Source organism: Diceros bicornis, chromosome 11 (assembly GCF_020826845.1).
Source record: "Diceros bicornis minor isolate mBicDic1 chromosome 11, mDicBic1.mat.cur, whole genome shotgun sequence".
In the NCBI taxonomy this organism is placed as follows: Eukaryota; Metazoa; Chordata; class Mammalia; order Perissodactyla; family Rhinocerotidae; genus Diceros; species Diceros bicornis.
Genome location: NC_080750.1, coordinates 13,780,423 through 13,794,038, shown reverse-complemented (window position 1 = coordinate 13,794,038; position 13,616 = coordinate 13,780,423).

The window sequence follows — 13,616 nt, the reverse complement described above, 5'->3', positions numbered from 1 at the left end:
GAAGCAAACTAAGTGCCCCGCAAGGGACGAATGGATGAAGAAGATGTGGTATATATACACAATGGAATACTACTCAGCCATAAGAAACAATGAAATCCAGCCATTTGTGACAATATGCATGGACCTTGAGGATGTTATGCTAAGCGAAATAAGTCAGAGGGAGAAGGTCAAGTATTGTATGATCTCATTCATAAGTAGAAGATAAAAACAGCAACAACAGACACATAGAGACAGAGATTGGATTGGTGGTTACCAGAGGGAAGGAGGGGAGGGAGGAGGGTGAAAGGGAGGATTATGCACATGTGTGTGGTGATGGATTGTAATTAGTATTTGGGTGGTGAACATGATGTAAGCAATGCAGAAATAGAAGTATAATAATGTATGCCTGAAATTTATACAATGTTACAAACCAATGTTACTGCAACAAAAAAAAAATTAAAAAAAAAGAGTTATAATACCAAAATAATTTTGACCTCCCTTGAAAATTGACAGAATACTTTCTACCACATTAAATACGTGCCAATTAGTTTATAGTTTTTCTAATATGCTACACAATTATAAAAATCATAGAAAACATTTGAACACTGAGAGTTTATTTGGAATTTTTCATGAAATATTTTCTCAAAACTCCTTACTAAAGAGGTGTTTATTATAGCTGTGTTGTTTTCACAAAAATTAGTCACTATTTAGAATTTGGATCAATGTATTTTGTGAAATCTTTGAGTCGGAACTGTCAAAATTATGATTTTTTGTTTAGAAATTAAAAGGAAAAAAAGAAACACTCAGATTTCTAAGTGGAAATGGCCATATTTCCTCACTCCACATTTTGAACCCCTTCTTACAAACCCTTCTGGTCTATTCCTTTGCCCAGTTCCCATCTCAGGATTTGTTTCACAGATATTCTGGCAAAAATCAGTCACATTTTTAGTACTTTAGACACAAGTGAAAATAATAAGAAGAACAAGAATGAGAATAAGAGCAATAGCTACCATTTACTGAATCCCTACTGTGGACTGGGCACAGTGCTGAGCACTATGCATCTCTTATCTCATGTAATCCTCACAGCCCTATTAGTTCATTGCCATTATTATTGAAGAATAAGGCACAGAGAGGTTTAGTAACTTTCCCAAGGTCACAGTTAGTAAATGGTATAGCTGAAATACGACCCTAAACCATCTGAATTCAGAGCTTCCACTCTGAATCACTCTGCTGTTCTAGAAAAGAAAATAATTTTATTGGTTTTATGAACCCAACTTAAAAGGCTTAATGATTAATTAATATTACTTTATCAATAAACTATTGAAAACATTTACAAATAATTCATGATCAAAGTAAAGATACACTTGCTGGTTTTTCACTTGTCACAACAAATGGCACTCATTTTGAGCAAAAACATGTTAGAGTGAGTTAGAAAACATTTCACTGGAAGCTCTTTTAGTCAACCTCTATTTAACCAAGTTGCCAGAATAACTGATGTTCTCCATTTCCCAGTGGATTATATTATTGCTGCTCACAGGACATTAGCTCCTTGTGACTAGTGATGAACTTTGAATCTCCCTGTGTCCATTAGCTACCACTTGTTGAGTTGTATGCTCACCAACAATTGTTGGTTTTCAATTCTGTTCATGTACTTTTTATTACAATGATTAAATTTAATCAAATATTAGGTAAAGTGATGACTGAATGAAAATATGTAGTGTTTCTATGAAAATTAAGTTGACATCTTTGGAATGACTCAATAAACTCAAGTTCCCCAAAGTTAAAAATGTTATTAAATTAAATATGAGAACTATAAAATAATGAGAAAAATAATAAAACTGTAAGAATTCAGAATTAAATTACTGCACCACTTTCAAGGGTGTATTTTTGGAAAGAAGGAAAATCTGATCTCTTCCACCTGGTCCTACACCATTTAATTAGCAAATGAACTTGTATATGTATATATTTTAAATATATATGCATTACTTTTTAAAATAATTCTCCATTTATACATCTTTTCAATTTCTTACAAACTACGGGGGCCTGATTGTTTCAGCTTCCACTGCAATTTTGAGTTAAAATTTATTTGGAACAATAGTATTTTGAAATTCTTAGAACAAAGACAGAAAAAGAATAAGTTATTGAAATACTATTTATTTTTGATTGGTTATACAGAAGTAACAGTTAGTGGAAACATTTAACTAGTAACAATTAAAAAAAAAACAGAAAGTTTCCAGGATCTTGACTTATTCACCCAAAATAAAATAGAGGGGAAAGCTGACCTCGCTCCACAAAATAAGACACACACATTCTCTCTCATCAAATATTGACACAAACAAAAGGAATCTCCTTAAGCTGTTCCAAATTCTTCTGATATAAATATTGTCCCTAGTAGGGAAGGCAAAATCTGGGCGGACTTGTGCACGTACACCAGACTACCCTACTGAGGCTGACCAACTGCAGAAACCTGTGTAGTCATGGAAACTACGAGCTAAGAGGCGTTTCCAGGACTATAGAAACTTTGCTCCACAACTTTATTTTTTTACTAGCCATTGTTTGTTAATAGGATTACATGTTTAAAAAAACAAAGGCTAAAAATATTTTTATAATCATAACTCTGCTAACCATTGACAGCTTTCCATTCATCAGTTAATCTCACGCCCCCAGTGCAGTTTTATGGTCACATCTGGACCTTCTTTGACTTTCAGGCAGTTTTAGAAACTACACCACACTGCCTACCAGTCTGCACTTTTTTCCTTATTTTTCTGTAAAAATACTTACAAGTATTTTTATGGGCGCATTCTCCTTCTTTCACACACTTTGAGCATCACAGCTTCCTCTAGTTAAAATATACGATCTTTCCCTCAAAGTAAGGTTATGACTACCGATAAAGAAGAGTATTTGGATTAAAGAACTAGGAGAAATCAAATGTCAGCAGACATTTAGGGGATGATGACTATATCAGTGTGCCTAAAGTGCTGGGCTGGATATGGATAAGGAGAGGATGTGGAAGAAGAAAGCAGAAAAGGGACTTTGGGGGCCAAGTTATGTGAGAGTACTAAAACAAATTCTACCCCAATGAGAAGTTCATCTCATTGTATATACTTTAAAAAATCCAGAAATGGTAATTGCATCAAAAATTATGTTCCTTGATAAATACAAATAGAATAAGATTTTTTTCATAGCCAAGAGCTAAAAATTAATGATGGAAGTGAAGATAAAAACATATCCGGCTTTTATGCAAATTTAACTTAGATTGAGTTCCAAGAAAAATAAAATCAATTTATTTATCTTGCAAATTATGATATTCTTTCTGTCTTCTCAGTCTTCTTATTGCTTCTCACATTTTACAGGAGCCCCTGCTTTGTGCCTGGATGTCTTCATTTGTTTGTTTGTTTCCAGCTCTGCAAGATGTGGGGTTTAGACATTTTTTTTCTATGATATAAGATAAAAAACTCTGTGGAAAATGGGTGATTTATAGATTTAAAAAAAATAATTTCATAGAGTTAGTAGTATTATCCAACATCACTTAACTCCAATCTGAAAAGGGTCAGTTTTGATTTCCACAAAATCTTATCACCAGTGGAAATATGACCAGTGGTGTTTGTGACAGAGAGGAGAGGTCTGAGCATCGATTGGAATTCTAAAGACCACGCCTTCTTAGGGACAGAACCTGGAGACTAGTCAATTAAGACAATCTACAGGTAGGTCATGTATGGCAGAGTCCTCAGGTTAATGGCCTGTGATTTCTTTCTTTGTTTGGTATTCACGTACCAGACTATTAAAAACTTTGCTTTGTTGTCTTTTATTGAAGAAAAGGAGAAAAGAGTTGATTTGAGTTTTTAATTTTAGTTTCTCAGCCTATCCCTTTTTCATTCTGTTTCATCACTCCGTCCCATCCAGCAATCCAGAAAAAGGCCTGGGGCGATGGGAAAACAGGATAGAAGTCTGCTCCTCATACACAGATTAGAGTCTTTTCTGGCTTTTGGCCTTCAATTTGACATAATCACCTATTTGCTTGTAGAGCTCAGGTCAAATGTCACTTCCTCAGAGGAACTTTCCCTGACCTGCCTGTCTAAGCAACACAACCCACCCCAGCTCTGCTCACTCTCAAATTCTTTATCCTACTTGAGTTTTCCTCACAGCATTATCTCCATATAAAATCATAGTTTATATTTACTCATTTAATTTTAATAATAATAATAGGTAACTTTATTAGGCTCCCACTATGAGCCAGGGACTGTTTCCAATGTACTAAATCATTTGATCATCATATGCTCCCATGAAGCAGAAACTAATGTTCTCCTCTTAACAGGTAGAAACAAGCACTGGAGGTTAAACAACTTGCTCAAGGTTATAGAGGCAGAGCTGGGCTCCCTCCAGGAAGTCTGGCTCCAGAGCCTGGCTCCCCATTGGAGAATTACCCACCCTCCATAAGTGTAGGAATTTTATTTATTCCACCAACGTGTTTCCTGTGGTCAAAACTGTTGCTAGCACAGAGAGGTTACTCAATCAACCTTGTATTTGTAGAATGAATGAATGAATGAATGAGTGAATGAAACTATGAGTATAGAGGAATTAGGAAACAAGTTAATTCCATATAGCATGTCAAACCTGAATTAGCAGCTCTCCAGAAAAATCAAATTAGCAAAGACAGCCAGGGTCAGAACGTGGGTAATTCGTTAAATGTAACAGGGAAACTGATTTTGTTCTGAAATTTTAAAATCATTTTACTCATCCTGACCTGTAGAAATTTTCATGTTGAATATCATCTTCCTTTAGCAGTTAATATCTCTAATCTTTGAGACTTTTTGACAAAATGAGTATTCCAAGGTCATAAATAGTTTGAGTTTTTCAGTATTGCATTTATTTTTAATCATAAAGGAGGAAAGCCTACATCGAAATCCTGTTTCTCATGGAAAGTAATATTATTACTGGGTCAGAAAGAGCTAAGAAAATGTTTCATTAAAATGCTAGAAGAGATGCTGTCAGTGAAAACTGCTAAACCATAGCATGCTGTGTTAAGAGACACTGTTCTTAGGAGGAGGTACAATTTCCATGTAAAATTATTGGTGATGGTTTACGTGCATAATGTAGAGGGCAAGATAAAGGACAAAGCAAGAAAGTTTTGAAATAAAATGAACCTGTGTAAATTGAAGTTATACATCTATTTTAAAGGGAAATGGGAAGTTAAAAATGAAAGTTTTTGCTTTAATTTTCTGTTCTGTAGACCAGAGTTTGTTGGTGTTTAGATGAAGCCTGTATATATGACATATTTTGAATAGTAATTCCTAAAGTAGTGGCTTTCAAATATTGCAAATAATGATGTAATATTTTGAGGAATTTTCATTTTTGGAAGACTGGTAGAATTTAGGGCTCACACCAATTTCAGGCTTTGGAAACATTACTTTTATTAGAAAACTTTTATAAGACGATACCCTACGTGGAACAAAAATCAGTCAATTTGTGAAAATCAGAGCTCTTCAGATTGAAGTCAGAGTGGGGACCCAAACTCTCTTACCTTCTACTGAAACGCTGCATTTGATTCTTTTCCTTTTTTTGTGTATAAATTCATAGGCTCTCTTACACCCTCTCGTAGAGACATTGCATTCCTCTTTCACAGCACTTACCACTGCTGCGATTACATAAATTGCATTGAATGAATGCTTATCTTTCTGCTCTGAAAAATGCGTTAAATAATTCAAACTACTATTCTCTGAAATCTCCCAATAGATATCCTCCTGAGTGACGTCTTTCAACAATCCCTAGTTGTCCCAGAGTACATTAGAACTCATCAAAAACCTTGTACGGCTTTGGAAAGACCATGTAGGGATAATAATGTAGCTGATATTTATTTTTTTATTTTATATCTGCCAAAGTGCTTTTTTATACATGACTTCTTCTGATCCTCAATATAATCCTGTGAGATAGATATCTAATTATTCTCTTTTTAGACGAGAAAATTGAAGTTGGGAGATTAAAGGGTAGTTGTGCTTGATCACTATCTGACCAGTAAGTGACTAGGTAATTCTAGAATACAGATTTCTCTATTCAAAATCCTGTATCTTTTAACTACATTAACCTAGTATTCTTGGCTTAAAACAAAATAATGATAATAATATAGAAGGGAAGAGAAGAGAAGAGAATTACCAAGATCTCATAAAATTAATAGAAGATAGAAGGGCTGAAAGGTCAACAAAAAGTTTATTTATTTATTAACTCAACATATTTTTATTGAGCATCAACATGTGCTGGTCACTAGCTGATGTGCTGGGAATACAGAGCGAAAAACATCAAAAAGGACCTGTTCTCATGAATCTTACATTCTAATGGGAAAAGAGCAATTAACTCATATGTCAAACTGAAGACTAAAAATGAAAAAGTGTACTCTTAGTCTAGTGTTCATGTGTATGTGTGTGTGCACACGTGTGCATCTAAGATAAATAATAGTGAACAGACGCTGAGGAAAAAAATAACACCATAAAATAAACTTAAAAAAAGAGCCTACCTAGCATAGCCCTAAATCCACTGAGAATCGCAATTACAGGTCGTGAGACCAAGAAATGTAAACTCTTAACAAACTCTCCCAAATGACCGTTTGTCAACTACTATACTAAGCAAAAAAATTTAAATACGAGATCAAATAGCAGTAAAGTTAAATAGTACTCAAGTTCAAGATCAGAGGGTAAAGAATTAGAAGTCCTGAATTCTTCAAGATAGATGTTGAGTACTCAGTACATGTATCACTTCAAGTAAATAATTTAACCACTTTATGAGTCAGCTTCCTCATATATGATATAAAGATGATAAAAGAAGAAGGAGGGGGAGAAAGAGAAGGAGGGAAATGTGAGAATAAAGAGATTGTGAGCAAAAAAAGTAAAGTGCCATAAAATTATTATTTGTGCTTCCATACAAGAAAAAAAGGCACAAATCAACTTAGATGAAAATGTATGAATCAATTATTACATCAACAAAACATAAATTAGGTATGTAGATTGACCAAAGGTTTCTTTGGTTGGTGTTTATGTGTAATCAATCTATGTGAGAATAAATCCAAAGTCACACAAATCAAGTCTTTTTGAAGAATAAAGAAAAATGAAGCAACAGGCAGTTAAAGAAGTTTTATTCACCCTTTATAAGTTCCAGTTTTTCCAGAAAGAGTTTACATTGTCCTTGACATTTGAGATAAAATAATCATACTTATGGCTCTCATTTTATAATGGTATTTCCTAATATTGAAATAAATTGCTGTCCTAAAAAGAATCTATCATATTTTAAACTAAAAACCTCATTCACTCTAGATTAAAATTAATTTATACATTTTATGTGGCAGGTTGAACCAGCAGCCCCAATTTTTCATTTCTCTGTAATAGGAATATACTGTCACATATTTGCTATGGCCTTATGGTGGGCTGACTATGCTTCTCCCACCCATGTCTGCTTTGGCCAGAGGTTTGAAATGTGATGGAGTGCTCAGGCTTGCCCCTTTATGCTTCTGCCATTGTCTGGAGAAGAACCTGCCTTGTGTAACCCACTGACTCCACATGAATGAGAAAGTGTGGCAGATGTGAAACCCACCAAATCAAACCCAGAAAGCCTGGCCTAGAATCAGCGTGCCCCAGCCACTTTGCAGACATGTTGAGTGAGAAATAACAGCATATTTCTGTGTATCACTGATATTTTGTTTGTTGTTCGGCATTGTTTGGGCAACAGCTGATGGATACGCTGAGGTTCTTTCCTGCAGTGTGTGTAGACTTACTCTAATGCTTTCTCAGTGTTGTGTCTTTCAGATGTCTGCAAACTAGCTAGGAAACTCCAGAAGAAAAAGAACCAGTTTCAAAAACATATTTGTACTATCTTCCAGTGTTTAATAAGAGTAAATTAATGTAACTCGTGGGCTCTTTATTCTGTAGTTCAGCAGTGCATGGGTTCTACTTAATGTGTAAATAAATCTAAAAGAAAACTGGCTGTTTTGTTTTTTTTTTCAAATCTACCCCATCCCAATCCCACTCCTCCATTTGCGAGTAAAATGTATTATTTTTTTCTGCCCTCCCTTCTTTTGTGCCCCAAAAATAGGAATGGAAGAAAGTACTTGTATCCAAATCACACGGTACTTTCTGTACCTACTAATTTACATGATGGCTGAGTTTGGGGTTAAATAAATATGTTTAAGAGCCAAAATAAAATCCATCATTTGGCATCAAACTAATGCCCGACTGATATGGCACTAAAACTTTGGGTTCCATTGCCCTGCAGACTTTGGCTGGGAGTCTAAAGCTGTCATTTGTGGCGAGGATGGTATTCTACATCAGGCCATCACTTCTTTCATTTTTTATATTCAGCCCTTTTACTTTATGATCTATTGCCTCGGAAATTTGGGAGAGACAGTTGGAGTGGTGTGAGTGAGAGGGGAGAAAGGAAAATAATTTAGAAGAGGACATGGAAATGAGAAATGGCAGAGAAATCACACAGACATCAAACCAATTTCTCACTTGTATCTTCTTCATTCTGTCTTTAGTAACAGCAAATGGCTAAACGAGATTGTATCAGGTTTACAGATTTTAATCTCAAATGTTTTAATAGTCTTTCCCTATATTTGCTAAATAAAATCCTCTTAAGGTTGTTCACGTCTTTACAAGTTTGTATATAATTAAAGTTGATCATAAATATTTTAAAATATTACCAATGAGAGCACTGATTCTCAAATCACTGGCTACAAGAAAAAAAAACAGCAATTTTATTTCAGATTCAAACAAAGGATTGTTTGCCAGAGAGTTTAGCAAAGATAGAAACCAAATTTTAATATAAAAGACTTGGAAAAAAATAAGAGCTGACCATTTTAGGGTATATGCTTATTTCTATGACTGCTTGATTTTGAAGACTGGGGATAAAAATCCTTCATGTTGCCCTGCGAGAAGGTTAGTGTACTATGATCTGGTTAGTTAAATAATACCAGGAGCTATTTTGTCTGGATTCTAAACAGGCATCTCCCAGCCAGTGTTCGGTATGTAACTGAAAGACTTCCAGAAGCCCTTAGGAAGAGGAGACAATCTATCAAACAAGCCCCAGTCTTGATCACATTCCCATTTGTCTTTATCTAAATTCAGATATCTGGATCATTGCAAACTACTTCAAACTGACTTTTCTTATGGAAAGGGAGATAAATGGGACCATTTTAGTGTCAAAATGTTCAACAAATGTGTATGGAGCACTCACTAAGTCCAGGTACTGTGCTAGGCTCTGGGTACAGAGCAGGGTCAAGTACTGAGCAAGAGTGGCCTTTGCTCTCAGGAACACTCACAGTCCAGGGGGTAAGATAGCCAGTTAGCAAGTTAAGAGATACCACATACATTGTTATAAATACTGAAAAGATCCCTGAAAGAAACACTGAAGGAAATACTGAGTGGGGAGATCTACTTGAGGATTCACCATCATCAAATCCTAAATTGCCAAACTGAATTTGAGTGATTTTCTTAACCCCTGAGGGATAGTGAGATTTTTCAGGTATTTGAAATAATTATTCTGATCTTTTTATCATTTCATTCATAATTCATTAGTTAATTTATCTGCATATAATGTTAAAGATAGTGCCACTAAGACTTTGTGCTTTGGGGTAACTAGCCGAGGGTATGACTTACATCTTTTCCAAAATTGTTGATGTTTATATTTTTCAAAGCCTACAGATGCTGTCCAGGCTGAAATTGGTTTCAATCTTTTTGAAAGCAGACTATTCATGTTTTTGATTACTGGCCAAAAGTATGTTATTTATTTGAAATAGTATGTGCATAAAAATATGCTAACTTTATCCCAGGACACTAGTAACTTACACACCAACTTTTTAAAATGTAGTCAGTTGTTGTTTTTAAAACAACTGAATTATTTTCCCTAATCATAGTGCTGGTGATGGTTGAGTTTATTTTCTCATGTCTTTTGAAGCTCTCATGAGGGAGGACAATGTTTTGAAATGTTATCTGGTGACTGTTTATTCCTGGAAATTCTTGCTTCCCTGAAGTTCTCCACCCACCGCATGAGGCATCCTTAGCTTCAAGAAGAGGGCAGAGGCCAACCAAGAGCAAAGGTGACACAGTTCGATCTTGACTTCTAAAGCTAACACTTAATACTCTCCTCAGAGATGATAATTGTGGGAATCCAGAGCTTTTAGAAAAGGAAACGAATCTTCTAAATTAAAATAATAATACATGATTATAAATATGATTTAAATAGCAACAAGCAGAGGTTGCCAACCAAGGAACATAGGGTTTTTACCATAAGCCACAGAGTAACAAAGCAGCATATATGACCTAGAGGTAGTTGCCACCCAACAGAAAGGAAAATGTCTTCAGAGCTGGAGAAAATGCCTAATGTAATTGACAAGAACACGTAGCCTTCTCCTTGTGTGTACATGTGCACATACATACCCACACTCACCCCTACTCCCTGTCTGGGCTGAAATCCCGAGATACAAGAGGACCCTTTCTCAGAAGACCCAGCACAGAGCAAGGTCAGGTGGAGAATGCAGCTGAGTCTTAGAAGGTCAAACAGCACCAGCAGTGGCCCAGAGAGGATTGCAACCAGCTGAGTGATATGGCCATGCTCCCCAAGGCAATCACTGTGAACTGTGTTAATCCAAGCGAAAGAGCACGAGTTAACCAGACATGGATTCTTCAACAGGGACACCATGAAAACAGGCTGATTCCCAGAGAGCAGATTGGACTAGACCCCTGGGAGCCAGTCAAAGACAAATATCTTTTCCCTGCCGGATAAAAATATGTAAGCCCAACCCACACTGAGATCAGGCCTTGAGAGAAGAACAGGTGAAGTGGGAAAGGGAGAATGCTGAATTTGACTAAATGTTTACCCATAAGGGACTAACTTTATAAGCCAGAAGGGACTAAGATGCCTTGAAATAGTAATATTAGGTCCTCCCACCATCATCTGTGGAAGATCAAATTCACTTACTAAAAATAATTGAAGTTCTGCATATATGATTTGTAGCATATACACTTAAACCTATTACACTTAAGGCAGTTATTTCATCTTGCTATACCTCAGTTCAAGTATAAATGTTATAAGGAGGAATGTCAAGGTCTACTTGTAGGGTATACTCATTCACTTATAATATTCTCCAAAATATGTGTTCCACCAAGATAGGAGCTTGAGTCTGTATTGTTCATGGATACATCTCTGTTGTCTGGAGCAGTACCCCACATACAATGGATACTAAATGATTTTTTAATAAATAAAATATAAAGTTATTCTTTAGTTATTTGATAAAATGTCCCCAAGAGATTTAAGATCTCTAATTTTCAAGCTTTTTATGCTGGTACCCTTGGTTTATTCCTGAATTTAATATGAATAACTAGTTTGATCAAAAAGAGTAAAGTAGAAAGTACTATGAACTGAACTGTGTCCCTCCAAAATTCATATGTTGAAGCCCTAACCCGCACGTGACTGTACTAGAGATAGAGCCTTTAAGGAGGTGATAAATGTTAAATAAGGTTATAATGGTGGAGCTCTGATCCAATAGAACTGTGCCCTTATAAGAAGAGGAAGGGGCATCAAGCACTCTCTCTACATGTGAGGACACCACAAAGCAGATGGTTGTCAGCAAGTCAGGAAGAGGGCCCTCACCAGAACCCAATGATGCTGGCAGCCTGTTCTTGGACTTCCAGCATCCAGAACTGTGAGAAAGTAAATTTCTGTTGTTTAAGCCACCCAGTCTATGGTATTTTGTAATGGCACCTCAAGCCAACTAAAACAGGAAGTGATTGTATTTCATTACTAAAAATCATCATTGGAACCTATCTAAAATAAAACATTAAATAACAAACTTCCTTGATACATTTAAAATGGATCACTTTTCATGCAAATTGACAAGATCATGTCTACAATTATCCATAACTTGCGCCAAGCAAATCTCACTTGAGGCTCTACTGTGTGTGTATTCAACCTCTGAACTAAAAAATTAAAAAGGCTCACCATAAAAAAGTCAGTAGCTGACACCCTTGAAATTAACATTTTGGAACTAAAATAGACATATAATGGTCAAACACATGTAATACTATAAGTAAACAAGGCTAATTTTCAAAGGTATAAAATTTCTAATTAAAAAAGCCTTGACTTTGCCTCTTCTTTGCCTTATGGTTATGTAAAGTTTTATTTTCATTACCATGCCAATTTCCTACCTTCTCTTCCTTCTCCCACTGAGATTTTCTTAAGCCTTTTCTTTTCATGTATTACGAATAAATTCAATGCAGTTGTCTGGGATTTATTCCAAGCAAAGAACAATGAAACTTTAGCATTTGATTTTTATATTCATAAGTTGTTTTTGGAAAGGGACCATTTGAGAAACACTAGTAGTAATTGCCTGCTACGGGGAGTTGTGAAGGATCAGTACCCACAATTGCAATTCACTTGAAAGCAAAGCACCAGGAGCCCACAAAATGCCTTCAGTCTAGTGCCAAACCTAAACTTTGTTCTCTGGAAAGAACTGTTCCTGCCACTGGAAAAGACAGATACCAAACTAAGAAGTCTTCTCTGTGTTTGTTTTGGGAATGACTTAGTCATTGGGCCCTAAGTAAAATAATTCCATTAGTGGGGTGGAGAGGGGTGGGGAATGTTGATATTAATTTACAAACTGAAATGTTGTAAAATACAGGTTATGTTGCAGTAACAAATGATCTCAAAATCTCAGTTGTTTACAAAAAAGGTTTGTTTCTTGCTCGCTGGAATTTATCACAAATCAAATGCATTTTCCCTCCTTGTCTTTATACCAGAAACCAGGCTGATGAAGGAGCCTCTGTCTACATTTTTTTGATTACCATGGCACAGGGGAAGAAGAAATGGCCAACCACACATTGGATCTTAAAGTTTATGGTCAGAAGTGACACATCTTCTTTCTGTTCATTTTTATAGGCCAATGCAAGTCACATGGCCAAGTCTGTCAGTGGGTGGGGGAGATATAATCCTCCCCTTGGGAGGAGCTTCAAATGTCTGGGAACAACAACACAACTTACCACAACACTGTCCTATACAACTGGATTCTAAATTACTATATATTCATTAGCAAATAAATATCTTTTTATTTAATACTCTTCTACTTAATAATATGAATATGAATATCCACTCTATTTTTGTTAACTGCCAGGATCAGTGAGAGGCAAACGGTTATTTCATTTAAATTTAAGACACTGGTACATAATTATCCCCATTTTAAAGATGAAGCTAGGGGCCAGCCCAGTGGCACAAGCACTTACGTGCACGCACTCCGCTGTGGCGGCCCGGGGTTTGCCGGTTCAGATCCCGGGTGTGCATCGAAGCACCACTTGTTAAGCCATGCTGTGGCGGCGTCCCATATAAAGTGGAGGAAGATGGGCATGCATGTTAGCCCAGGGCCAGTCTTCCTCAGCAAAAAAAAAAAAAGAGGAGGATGGGCAGATGTTAGCGTAGGGCCGGTCTTCCTCACACACACACAAAAAAAGATGAAGCTAGTGAGACCTAGTGAAGTTAACTTGCTCTGTGTTGCATAGATAGCGGATGAGGCAGAGCTGACTCAAAGCCATTGTACATACCAACTGTAATAATTTGTTGGTTTATAAATGTACTTGAGCTTGTGATCAAAACTACTTTACTATTTT